The sequence below is a fragment of the Pristis pectinata genome, chromosome 4, assembly GCF_009764475.1.
Source record: "Pristis pectinata isolate sPriPec2 chromosome 4, sPriPec2.1.pri, whole genome shotgun sequence".
NCBI classification, from domain to species: domain Eukaryota; kingdom Metazoa; phylum Chordata; class Chondrichthyes; order Rhinopristiformes; family Pristidae; genus Pristis; species Pristis pectinata.
In genome coordinates, this window is record NC_067408.1 from 11,303,202 (window position 1) to 11,317,235 (window position 14,034).

At 40.5% G+C, this 14,034-nt stretch overlaps 1 non-coding gene across 1 annotated transcript; it reads right to left on the bottom strand.

Moving 5' to 3' along the window:
- Positions 1-278: 278 nt before the first annotated feature.
- On the bottom strand, positions 279-351 carry trnav-cac (transfer RNA valine (anticodon CAC)). Its single transcript has one exon. It is a non-coding gene; the product is annotated as a tRNA-Val (tRNA).
- Between the last annotated feature and the right edge of the window lie 13,683 nt (positions 352-14,034).

The following is a 14,034-nucleotide window of genomic DNA, read 5'->3' on the forward strand; positions in this document are numbered from 1 at the left end:
TACATCAAAACACACAGTGAAATACATCTTTTGTGTAGAGTGTTCTGGGAGCAGCCCGCAAGTGTCGCCACGCTTCCGGCACCAACATAGCACGCCCACAGCTTCCTAACCCGTATGTCTTTGGAATGTGGGAGGAAACTGGAGCACCCGGAGGAAACCCACGCAGACACGGGGAGAACGTACAAACTCCTTACAGACAGTGGCCAGAATTGAACCTGGGTCGCTGGCGCTGTAATAGCGTTACACTAACCGCTACACTACCATGCCTGCCCAAATCATGTTCCTGCCCAGGATCGAACTGGGGACCTTTTGCATGTGAGGCGAACGTGATAACTGCTACACTACAGAAACCACGCTAAGAGACACTTAGGTAGCCACATGAATGATAGAAAAATGGGAGGGAAGGGTTAACGTTTGGGAGGGAAGGATTGGATAGATATTTAGAGCAGGATAAAATGTTGGCACAACATTGTGGGCCAAAGAGCCTGTACTGTGCTGTCGTTGTTTTATGTTCTGTGTTTTGCTTCCTCCTGCAAAAGGCAAACAAGGGTTTGACTTATTGTCTTACCTAAAAGATAACGTCTCTACAATGCACCTCTCCCTCAATGTTGCACTACTTGTGTCAGCCTGATTTTTATGCTCAGGTCTCAAGAAGGGGGATTTGAACCCATAACGTTTGACTCAGACTATCACTGGCTAATACCAATCTGCCTGGTAAGGATCCCATTGCACTCTATGAAAAAGAGTAGATAGTGTTCTTGCCAAAATCTCCCTCTGCCATGGAAACAAAATAGATTTAATAATTGTTGGAGAGATGTAGCTGCTATGGAATGAGTGGCAAGAATGAGGAGGTTTTGCAGTGTAATGCTTGAATTATTGCATTATTAATTTTACTGCCAAAAGGCATGACTTCAAATCCCGCCAGCCTTGCGTAAGAAATTGACGGCTACTTTATAAAAGAAAGCTAAAAAAAATCTAGAAATGAAAACCTTGTCACTGAAAGCGACAATGAAGCTGTAAACTGTTGTAAATACTTGCCATCCTGTGCTGCCAGACCTGAATGTGACTTCAGTCCCAAACCAAAGAGTCTGAATATTTAATCCTAACATGAAATGTATACGTATAGTTCCCTGCAATTCTAGATGGAGATCCACCAACCCTTTCTTAGGGCCACAAAGAATGGGCAATTAATGACAACTTTAAAGTTGTCAGTAAGTGCTGATAAAAGTGCATGGAGATTTTTGAATTTGATGCATATCTGAAATTAAAGCAGAAAGTGCTGGCCATACTCTCACATCATGCAACAAGGGGAAACAGTGTTAACATTTCAGATTCATGGTCTTCATCAGAATTGGAGTTCGTCAGAAATGGAACGGCAACTGCTCTGCCCAAGACCGCAAGAGAGTGCAGAGGATTGTGGACACAGCTCAGCACATCACGGAAATCAGCCTCCCCTCCATGGACACAGTCCACACTTCTCATTGCCTCGGTAAAGCAGCAGACATAATCAAAGACCTCACTCAACCTGGACATTCTTTCTTCTCTCCCCTCAAATTGGCCAGAAAATACAAAAGCCTGAAAGCACATACCACCAGGCTGAAAGACAGCTTCTACCTCGCAGTTATCGAACAGTCCCCTAGTACGATAAAATGGACTCTTGACCTCACAATCTACCTCGTTATGACCTTGCACCTTTTTGTCTGCCAGCACTGCACTTTCTCTGTAGCTATGACATTTTATTCTGCATTCCATTATTGCTTTTCCTTTGTACTACCTCAATGCACTGATGTGATGAAACGATCTGTACGAATGACATGCAAAACAAAGTTTTTCACTGTACCACGGTGCATGTGACAATAATAAACCAATTTACCAATTTAGTTTGAAATGAACAAGATTTTAAGATGCAGAGCTGGAGGATGGAAGACGAAACAACAAAAGTGAAGATCCTCCAGAGAGCAGATTGCAAGAAATGATAAGGGAAGATTGTGCAGGCAAAAGAGTGGTAAGAGCACAAGAGAAAAAATAAACAAATGATCAGTTGAGAAGAGGTGTAAATTGGAATTACATAGCCTTTATCTGAAGGTATTGAGCTGAAACATTGAGTTCAAAAGACTGCAATGTACCTAATCGACAAGGGGTTCCAATCAGGGTGGTGGAGGGATAGAGAAATAAGGCCAACAGCAGCGAAACTTTCACTTTGTTTCTCTTCCCACAGATGCTACCTAACCTGTTGAACATTTCCTAACCTTAATGTTTTCAATTTTAGGTATCCACATTTATGATAAGTTAGTCTTGCATTATATCACTCATGCTGCTTTAAATAGGACTGTGAAACACAAATATACAATAGAAACAGATGCTGGAGTTGAGAGTTTTGTTCAGAGAACCTTCATGGTTTCCATGCCTTCAATGCATTTTGAATGATTTACAAAGGTTTCTTTTTATTTTCTTTTGAGTGAAATATAAAATATTGTGCAGAAACAAAGGACTGCAGATGCTGGAATCTAGATGAAAAATGTAATGATGCTGGAGGAACTCAGTAGGTCAGGTAGCATCTGTGGAAAAAAGCAGGTGGTCAACGTTTCGGGTCAGGACCCTTCCTCAGGACTGAAGACAGGAAAAGGGGAAGCCCAATATATATGATGGAAAAGCAGAGCAGAGATAGGTGGACAAAAGAGGGGAGGCAGGGTGGGCACAAAGGGGTGATAGGTAGATGCAGGTAAGAGATAGTGATAGGCAGGTGCTGGGGAGGAGGGGAGAGCAGATCCACCAGGGGATGGGTCAAAGGTAAGGAGAGTAAGGCCCTCTTTTGTCCACCTATCACTGCTCTGCTTTTCCCTCCTATGGATTGGGCTTCCCTTTTTCCTATCTTCAGTCCTGAAGAAGGGTCCTGACCCAAAACATTGACCGCCTGCTTTTCTCCAGGGATGTTGCCTGGCCTGCTGAGTTCGTCCAGCATCATCGTGTTTAAATATTGTGGTCTTTTGTGTTTCACAATCTAATTATTTTTACTCACTTACAGAACAACAACTATTGAAAATATTTGCAAGTATTTTAATGAGCTATCATGTCTTTACTTTAGCTTTATTTGTATTCCTCAGATGGGAGTATATCCACAGAACCTCCAACAGCAAAAGCTCTAATACCTATACAACTGTACAACCAAAACACAGAAAAGATTTCAGCCTCATTTGTTCTTCCTGTCACAAGGTGCTACCTTGCTTAATTGTCCAATTTACATAATGCTCTTCCGATTGTGTAACACCTTTCCCATCCTAAAACATGAATAGGAAAATGCATTAAAATGCAAATTAAAGAATAGAGATCGGAACTGAATTAACCCCTCATGACCATTTGAGGAAAGCTTGAAAGTATATTACTGTCATTTTACATAGTTATAGCTACACTATGTTGATTAAAACTAAAATTAAAGCTTTTCAACAATGTGTGGAATTTTTGTGATTATGTTGGTAAAAAATTTACGACATGTAAATTGATTATTTTAAACTAGATTTATGCAGTTTTATATTTTTGAAGAAAGATTTTTACATAACAATAGTATAAATAGGAATTAAAAGGCATTTTTCAAACTTCAGAACCTCTCAGGAAAACCATGTTGGTAACATTCTGCACATCGTGTTGCAAATGATGAACAGACAAAGGCAAAATTAAATGCAATCAAAATACTTAACAAAATTGCCATAAGGAAGAGCTTTCAATGCCCTTAAAACCTACCTCAATGAAAATAGAGTAAATAAATGTCTTGTAGCAAGGTGCAAGACCACTCCTCAGACATTGAACTGAAGGACACTCGCATGTACATGTAAGAATATTAGGATTGATACCCTGACAACAGCGTTCATCAAAGGCACCAGACATATCCTTAATCCTTTCACCTTAACTTCTTGTCAAGAACTGTCTGGGATTTATCCTTCAACCAATACATGGGGTTTAATGATGCCTAAATTTGGCATCCTAACTACTGAGTGAATGAAGTAACTTTTTCTTACCAATTATCAGAGAAGAAATCAATTAACAATTACTTATTAATTTTAAAGTAATATCCAGCAGAAATTAGCAACAATGAAAACAACATTTTAAAATAGTTTCATTTATAAAGGGATTTAACATTTATTTGGCAGAAGGCACATTATAATTCATGTATAATGCAGTAATTCAAAGAACAAAATAAACTTGGATTTATAACACATCTTTCACAAAGTCATTATTCCAAAGCACTTTGTAACCAACTAATTACTCTTGAGTACTCGAAGTTGCAGTGTAGGAATTACTGATTGTAAATTTATGGTTGAAAAGAGTGCCAGTGATTGACATACATTGGTGAGAACTGATTAAGGATAAAAACACATTAGATGGCTGACAAATTAACAGCATTAGATAGACAGTATATTGACTAGATTAAAGCCTATATGCTTGTAGAGTGTAGTCTTTCCAGAATTTACATAACCACAGAAATTTGAGTAAGATGGATCAGTTCCTGTGCTTTTACAGAAAAGGTAGGTCGCATTCTGAGACTTCAGGACCCTTGTCAGTGGAAGTCCTGAAATAAAAGCCAAAAATCTTGAGAAGACTTAGCAAGGCAGGCAGTATCCATGGAGAGACAAGTGGTTAATGTTTCAAACCACTGAGAGGTCATCAACTCTTAATATCTAATCCTTCTTCCCCTCGCCACAGATGTCACCTGACCCACTGAAGATTTTTAGCATTTTATATTTTTATTTCAGATTTCTAGCATCACAGTATTTTGGGTTTGGATTCCTATCTATTTTTCCTGGATTCTCAGATCCTGGACAATTTCACCTTTCATGTTTGTCTTCTGAAGTAACACCTTCCTTCGACTGAGGGAAGATGAAGCATTTCACTCTTTTATGCTGGGTGTAGCTATACATTTCTTCTCTTGTTTCCTTCCTGTTTCTCTTGTCACAAATCTTCTTTCCAATTTTTACAATGGACAAAATACTCTTACAATCCTATTACAGAGACAACTGCAAGGGTTAAGGGAACTGGAACAATGCCAAAAAGACACAAAAGATGAAGATGCTGGAATCTGGAGAAAAAAATCACACTGCTGGAGGAGCTCAGCAGGTCATGCAGCATCTGTGGAGGCAGAGGGATGGTCAATGTTTTGGGTCCTTCTGCCTCCACAGATGCTGCCTGACTCACTGAGTTCCTTCCTCAAGTTTTTTTTTGGAATAACCCCACCAAAGACTGGTAAATTGGTTTATTATTGTCACAGTGGAAAACCTGTCTTGCATACCGGCCATACAGATCATTTCATTGCACAGTGCATTGAGGTAGTCACAAAACACCGGGCTGAAATGACCAAAACAACTTTAAAACTTTTAATTTCCACGTAAACTTCCTTGAGCCGGTTGCCTAACTAGATAAGATAAGATCTTTATTAGTCACATGTACATCGAAACACACAGTGAAATGCATCTTTTGTGTAGTGTTCTGGGGGGCAGGCTGCAAGTGTCGCCATGCTTCTGGCGCTTACATAGCATGCCCACAACTTCCTAACCTGTACGTCCTTGGAATGTGGGATGAAACCAGATCACCCGGAGGAAACCCACGCAGACACGGGGAGAACATACAAACTCCTTACAGACAGCGGTGGGAATTGAACCCAGGTCACTGGCGCTGTAAAGCGTTACGCTAACCGCTACACTAGAGTGCAGCTCTATTGGGGACAGTCACTTTGCATAGACATATTAACATCTGATCTGATGAGGCACTAGTGCTGAGATATACCTGGTCAGGCCAACCTATGAACATATGAAGGTACAAACAAGAAAAAGAAGTACACCACTTAGTCCCTCAAGCATCATCGGCCACTTAAAATCGTGGCTGACATGATTGATTTAGAGTAATTTTATGTCTTTATGTCTTATGTTGTACTGCTGTCGCAAAACAAAAAATTTCATGACATATGTCAGTAAGTGGTGTAGCGGCTAGAGTAACGCTATTACAGCGCCAGCGACCCGGGTTCAATTCCGGCCGCTGTCTGTAAGGAGTTTGTACGTTCTCCCCATGTCTACATGGGATTCCTCCCACATTCCAAAGACATACGGGTTAGGAAGTTGTGGGCATGCTATGTTGGTGCTGGAAGCGTGGCGACACTTGCGGGCTGCCCCCAAAACACTCTATGCAAAAGGTGCATTTCGCTGTGTGTTTCCATGTACATGTGACTAATAAAGATATCTGATCTTATCTTATAATACACCCAATTCTGATTCTGATTGTAACTCCAACCCCACTATCTCCCAATAAGCTTTCACCTTGTTTATCAGCAATCTACCCACCCCTTCTTTAAAAATATTCAAAGGCACTGCTCCTTCTATCTTTGGAGGAAGAGAATTCCAAAGACTCATGACCGGAGAGAAAAATGTTCACCTAATTTCTGTCTTAAATGAGTGCATCTTTATTTTTTAACAGTGGCCACTCAATCTTGTTTCTACTACAAGAGGAAACATCTCTCCCAGATCCACTGACAAGATTCCTCAAAATCTTACAGGTCCCTTGCCTGCTGCATCACAGACATGTAGGTTCAGACATCAACACACAGAACATAAGCTATACATAAATTATACAAGCTGGTGAAAAAAATAAAGATTGTGCAAAACGGGATGCCTGGAATGCACTGCCAGAGGTGGTAGTGGAGGCAAACATGATAGAGACATTTACTAGACTCTTAGATAGGCACATGAATGTGCAGAGAATGGAGGGATATGGATATTGTGTAGGCAGAAAGATTTGTTTAGTTAGACATTTTATTACTAGTTTAATTAGTTCAGCATAACATCGTGGGCTAAAGGGCCCGTTCCTGTGCTGTATTGTTCTGTATTCCATGTTTTAAGTCATTAGTACAAAGCAAATACACAATCACAGACAAGTCCATGGTAGTGCAAGAGGTGGCCATGGTTTTCCGTTGCTGACGTAGGGTTAGGGTTGTGCAGGTCGGTTCAAGAACCTGATGGTTGTAGGAAAGTAACTGTTCCTGAACCTGGTGATGTAGGACTTCAGGATTCTGTACCCCTATCAATGAGATAACCTGATTATTCTAACCACCAGAAAATTATAGTCTGTTCTATTCGATCTTTCCCTTCAGGACAACACGTTCATCACTGGAATCAATCTAGTGATCTAGTTCATCATTTGATGGATGGTGCTGTCCCTGGTAGGGAATGTTTTAAATGCAGCAACCTTCATGGGTTGGTATTATCCCTTTCCTTTCAATCCAGGAATTTTACTGGAGTATTGTAATGACTGCATTTTGAGAGTATACTGAAGGCAATTAAAAGGGTCCAAGGATTGACAGTGTGGCTGGTAACAATAGAAAGTTGAAAGTGTGTGAAGAAGGTGAGTGAAGATTATCCATAAATGAAAGTCCTCTGCATTTTCTCCCTACCTCACCAACTATTCCCATGAAGCACGTGGACTTGAGTAACATCTGATCAACAGTTTTCAGGGTTCAAATACATGGAACAACTCAAGCCATAGGTTTCTGGAAAACAAAAAAACTGCAAGTGCTGTAAACCTCTAATACAAACAGAAAATGTTGGGAAAATATCATGCACAATCTTTGACCTGAAACATTAACTCTTTTTCTGCCTGGCCTGCTGAGTTTTTCCAGCAGTTTCGGCATCTGTACTAAAGATTTCTGGAACTAAGTTTCCTTTTCTTGAAAACAGTTCTGTTTTCTTAAGAATAGGTCCATTCCTGTGCTGTACTGTACTATGTTCTAAGTTCTAAACACTTATATGCAATCCAGATGAAGGGTCTTGACCCGAGACGTTGACTGGCCATTTCCCTCCACAGATGCTGCCTGACCCGCTGAGTTCCTCCAGCATTTTGTTTGCTACTTATATGACCATAGCATGTTCTCAAACACTCTGACACGCTACGTGGTCAGTTTGGCTGCATCAAAGCATGACTTTTCATTGAACAAGTCAAACATTTAACAGTCAAATAAAGAGGATCCCAACATACATGCAGGCCTTGCAATTACCCAATCTGCCTCCTGCTACTTTCCTCTGCCCATTCCACAACCTTCCCTTTATTCATCCTCCCACTGCTTACTACCTGAAGGAAGGTATAAGTCTTCCAACCCTCTGCTTAAGTCCTTCTTCAGTAGTCAAGCTTCGCCAACGTAGAACTATCACAGATTCAAAGAAATTCATCCATGGTTACTAGTACTAAACAATGGACACGATATCTGTTCACATCATGTGTCAGCCAGTTAGCTGGAGGTGGGATGTGGCTTATATCCAGGGTCTCACCATGCAGTTGAATGTACAGCAAAGATTTACTCCCAAGACAATTTTATATAAAGAATGGATGAAATATAATGAAGATCCACAAAAAAAATCACTGTAGATGCTGCAAATCTGAAGCAAAACCAGAAAGTGCTGGAAATACTCAGTAAATCAGGCAGCATCTTTGGAAAAAGATGCAGCATGTTTCAGGTCATAGACTCCTTGTTAGAATAAAAATGTTAACTCTATATCACTTCTCTCAGATATTGCACATTATTCCTATAGTTTCTGTTTCAGAGGAAATACAGTACATGAAAGGTGCCACAGAAACTACTTCCAATAAAAAAAAGAGTAATTTCTACAGAAAAGTACAGTGAGTGGAGGAGGATTCAATTCAGATTATGTGCATCAATTCAACCTCAGTCATCTACAGCAATACAGCAACCACGTTTAATTGAAAGTGGAATTACCCAATCATCCCCACTCTATCTTGGAAAATCTTCACTTCTTTCTAAAAACCTCTCATAAATTTGGCTTAAAATGGACCTATATTCTCTGGAGATTAAAGTAAAAGGTGATCTCATTGATATGTATAAAACTCTTAGTGTTTGACAGGTTGGATGTGAAGAGGTTGTTTCCCCTAACTGGGGACTCAAAAATGCAAATAACTAGGTGATTGTGCAATCTGCAAAGGATACTTCAACAGAAGGTGAGGAAGGATTTGCTTGGCAGATAACTGCATTCTCACCGCAAGGATAATTGCTTCCTGCTCAACAAGAATATGAACCAACTCTTCGGCAAATATAGATGAATAATAGGAGGAATATTAACAACATGCAAAATTCAGTAAGCCAACACCAATCAAAGTAAGGTGTACCTATATATCACAACTTATTTCAAAAAGCACACAGACAAATTTCAAACCTTCAGATAAAAAAAACAACCAAGCTTTCTACAAATCCAGAACACAATTTCAATTGTATACATTTAATCTTTTAAGAACCAATTACAGACATAAGAACTAAAACTATATAAATCAATCAATAATCCTTTGAAAAAATATAACTTTTATCAACATTTCTCAGATATAATCCTATAATTTCCCCCAATTTTATTCAATCATTGATGGGATAATGCCTTTTATGTTTCTGTGCTCTGCAGCATCTGATCAAAGGAATACTTACAGTAAAAGGATCTTTTGAAGGAAATGACATTCATTGGATTCTTCAGGTGCAACTCCTCCTTTGATTCTTGGCAGGCTTAGAAAATTTGTATTTGCTGTCAATAGTGGAGTTGGGAGGGTATGCTTTGTGTTATATTTCCCCAGACAGGGAAACTGTCTTTTCATACTCCATCATAAATGGGTAAAGCTGGGTCAGAGCATTATGGGTTCTGATTAATGGGAGCCACATACAGGGGCTGGAACAGAAAGCTTCTGTGGTGTAAATACACACTGGTATACACCAGACAGTGGTCCTCATTTGGATTTTCGATTGTGCTCAGTGATAGGATTTTGATTACATTTTCTTGTGAAAATGTTCTCAGAATCCTTGTGCCAGTGTATATGCACCTTCTGGATTTTGGCTCTGAATCTCCACGTATATATTTTAAGAAAGCACTTGACAAAGTACCACATAAATGGTCAGTTTACAAGACAAGGCTCATAGATTAGGAGGGTGTGCACAGATTTTTCCCAAAAAAAAATGGCCTAAAGATAGAAGTCAGTGTTAAATTTTTATCGTAGACAGTGATGTTCATGAAGGGGACATTTAACAGAGGTACACAAGATAAAGACAGGTTCAACAAGCTTCTTTTCTCTCCTTCCCAGTTCTGAAGAAGGATCCTCAACCTGAAACACTAACTCTGTTTCTCTTCCCACAAATGCGGCCTGACTTGCTGAGTGCTTCCAGCATTTCCTCCTTATATTTAAGATTTTCAGCATCTGCAGTTTTTTTTTATTATCATGCTCTTCAAAATGTTGCTTGTCTTTATGAGAAGCCACTGCTGTCCACAGCTATCTTGATCAAGATCCTTATTTGTCACACAGCTCTCTTTGCCTCCATGGCCCCCTCACTGTTTTCTACTTGATGCCATCTCCTCCCATTCTTGGTTGTTGCCCAGCTCCTTCTGCAGCCTCTCAACAGGTTCAGTACAATGGTCAAATCTCCAATGTCGCTTCACCAGTGAGCCACCTGTCACTGTCCACTGCCTGCCCAATATTTGCCCCAACAATAAAAGTTCAAGAAATGTTTCTATAACCAGAGCATGGGTTTAAAGTAAGGAGTAAGAGGTTGAACAGTGATATAAGAAAAAAAATAGCCAGACGGTGGCTGGAATTTGGAATGTACTGCCTGAGAAGGTGAGGAAACAGAGACTCTCACTTAAGTATCCAAATGAATACTTGTTTTGTGCATCAGAAAAGTCCAAGAGCACATACTGGAGTCTGTTGATACCCTTAAGTTACTTAAGGATTTTCTGGCCATTACTCAGCCTCTACTGAACAATGGCCAGAAAACTCCTTATGTAACTTAAGAGTATCAACATGATACCCTTAAGTTGCATAAGGGTATTATGTTGATGGACCAAGTGCTAGTAAATGGGATCAGTATAGAAGGGGGACACAAGAGATTCTGCAGATGCTGGTATCTGGAGCAACACACACAACATGCTGGAGGAACTCAACAGGTCAGGCAGCATCTACGGAGGGAAATAAACAGTTGACATTTTGGGTGGAGACCCTTCATCAGGAAGAGGGCAGAAGCCAGAATAAGAAGGTCAGGGGAGGGGCAGGAGCACAGGCTGGCAGGTGATAGGTGAGTCCAGGTGAGAGGGGGAAGATAGGTGGTTGGGGGAGGGGGGATGAAAAGAAGTGATGTAAGAAGCTGAAGAGGTGATAGGTAGAAGAGGCAAAGGGCTGAAGGAGGAATCCGGTAGGAGAGGGCAGTAAGATCATGGAAAAAAGGGAAGGTGTTGGGGAATTGATGGGCAGGTCATGGGGGCAGGGGAGGAGAAAGAGGAGGGGTTCATAAAAGGGTACTCAATGGCCAGTAAGGACAGTGTGGGCCAAAGGGCCTATTTCTGTGTTGTATGATTCCATGATTCTATGAACAAGCACCTTCAATTACCTAGGCCACATCATATATTGCAAGTGTAGGACATCTCTTTGTGTTTGGAAGCATTGAAAATTTATTGTTAGTCACCTTGAGGGTGCATGGGTCAGAAACCTGGGGTTACATTTTGATAATTTCTATCTGCACTTCCTTTGACTGCAGTGTATGGTTTAGAACGTTGATTATGCTAAACACACAGCAAATCCTGAGAGAAATGGGGCAGTTAAATTTAAGTGGTAATCTCGTAAATATGTCACAATTAAGATGTGCTGAGAGAGAGACTGATCAACAACAATCAAGGCAGATAAATTATTAGTGGGAGAGGATGTATTAAGAATGATGAAGAAAAGTTTCTCCCTTTAGGATCTGGATCCTTGATTTTAAATCACCTAACATAGATTCATGGCACCCTAAGTATTAAAGCCAATCACTGCCTTTGAAGTGCAGTCATGGTTGTAATTTAGTGAACGTTACTCAACAAACTCCCACAAATAATAAGATGAAAATGTGCAGAAAATCCCTTTTAGTGCCGATATTTGAGGGACAAATGTTGGCCAGAACACTGGTGAGAAGTCCCCTGCACTACTTTTAAATAGTTTCCTGGGATCTTTGTCATCTAGTATTTCAGCTGAAAGGTAACACCTCTGACAATACCAGTGTCTCGTGCTGGGATACCAATTTGGAGTTTACATTCAAGCCTCCAGACTTGAACTCACAGCCTTGTGATACAGAGAACTATCAACTGAGCCACAGTTTAGGCTTTAGAAGGGGAGCTGGAAAAAGGAACAGAACCTAATACTCTTTCAGTCAAACTAGGGAAAACATGGTGAGTGTGTAGCCAGTTATTTTAATGGGTGGGCCAATCGTCTATGATTGCTAACACTAATTAGGAACTAGGACGATAAGAGGATTTATTGTCTTCAATGGGACTTGACATGCAGAGGAGTGTACAACCAATTGCTGACACTCTTACTTCATTAGGGACCAAACATTATTTAAAGTCCCCACACATTTGGAATGAATCTGATGACATCTTGTCTTGTATAATATGCCTGCTTTGAAGGTCTTTATTTTCATAAGGTGGCCGGAGTGGGAGGCATGAAGCTGTCATGTAGTGAGTTTCATGCACAGAGACTGTGACAGTGTGGGGACCTGACACACACTTAAGGTGGGGTAATATAAAATTCCCTGAGGAACTCTAGATGCCAGGTCAGAATTAGCACCCAACCCAGAGACAGGTGTGGGAATTTAGTTGGTGGAAGTCACAGCTACAGCAACAATCGGGATCAAATGGTTGGGAAGGGATGGCTTCCAGCATTGATGGATGGCAGTTGTAGTGTTCTGAGCATCAGAAAAGTCCACAAGTACTTTCTAGAGTCTGTCATTCCCTTTGGGTTACATTTGGATTTTCTGGCCCGTTATTCAGTCTCTACTGACCAGTAGGATATGTCTGGGCTTGTTCTGCTGCCAGTGTAGTGCTGGGCTCAGCCAAGGCTGGTGTTATTATTGCACCTGCCTTCAGCAGGAGCCCTGCTAGTGTTCAAAATCCACACTGTTAATATTACAGCAGCTGGAAACATGCAGTTTTGGAGACTGAATCATAATTCTTACAGCGTAAAAGAAGTTATTAACCACAAATCTGAACTTAAATAATTGAGTGGCTTCAGAAGTATCAATGTAAAATATGCAGCTAAACTTCCTCTCTTTTTTGGGGAATTACAGAGTGAAGCATAACACTATTCTGATTAACTAGATAGCACTGTCAACTCAAGTGTGATATCCTTCCCTTCTTTATACTGAGAGCACTGAATATTCTTCATCTACTATATCTAGGAAGAGTTAATACAATGGGTTATGGTTTGATTGACAACATATTTACTTCAGAATCAGAACTTCGTACATCCAAATCTCATTCCAGAGACTCAAGGATAAAAATCTCAGGCTAAATTCCTCCTAATTTTTTTGACAGACACTTCGGGTTGAGGATGACATGCTTCAAGTAAAAAAAACGAGACCCTTCATTTGGACTGAAAACCCAAAACCTCGATTGGCCATTCCAGCATTCAAGTTGCTCCAGCAGCTTGTTTTTTGCTCCAGGTTCCAACAATTGCTGTCTCTTGTGTGTCTCCATCTATCTTCAAGTCCAGTTCTGAAGTGGCTGATGTGGGATCTGAAAACTCTACCACAAGTCCTCAGTTGGGCCAGTAGTAGGTTCGGGAAGTTCTGTCCTCCTTCTGGCATGTCCTCTTGGCCTCTGTACACTCTTGCCAGAGAAATATAAGGTGATCAGTCCCTCCTCAGATGTTCCTCTCTAATCATGGGCCAGAGGTTCCTATGATTCAATGATGATGTTTCACTCTTTCAGAATGTTTTGAAAAAACTAAATTTTTTTTAAAAAATTTTAAAAATTTTATTTACAGCGTGGTAACAGTCCCTTCCGGCCCAACGAGTCTGCGCCGCCCATTTTAAACCCAAATTAACCTACCCGTACGTCTTGAAGCATTTTATCTGTCCAGGAAATCTCCTGCCATGACTGAAGTTGAAGTGGCTGTTCTGGGAGTCTGAGGTTACAGAGTCACAGGGTCACAAACACATATAGCATTGAGCAGACCCATCGAGTCCATGCCAACCATCAAGAAGCAGTT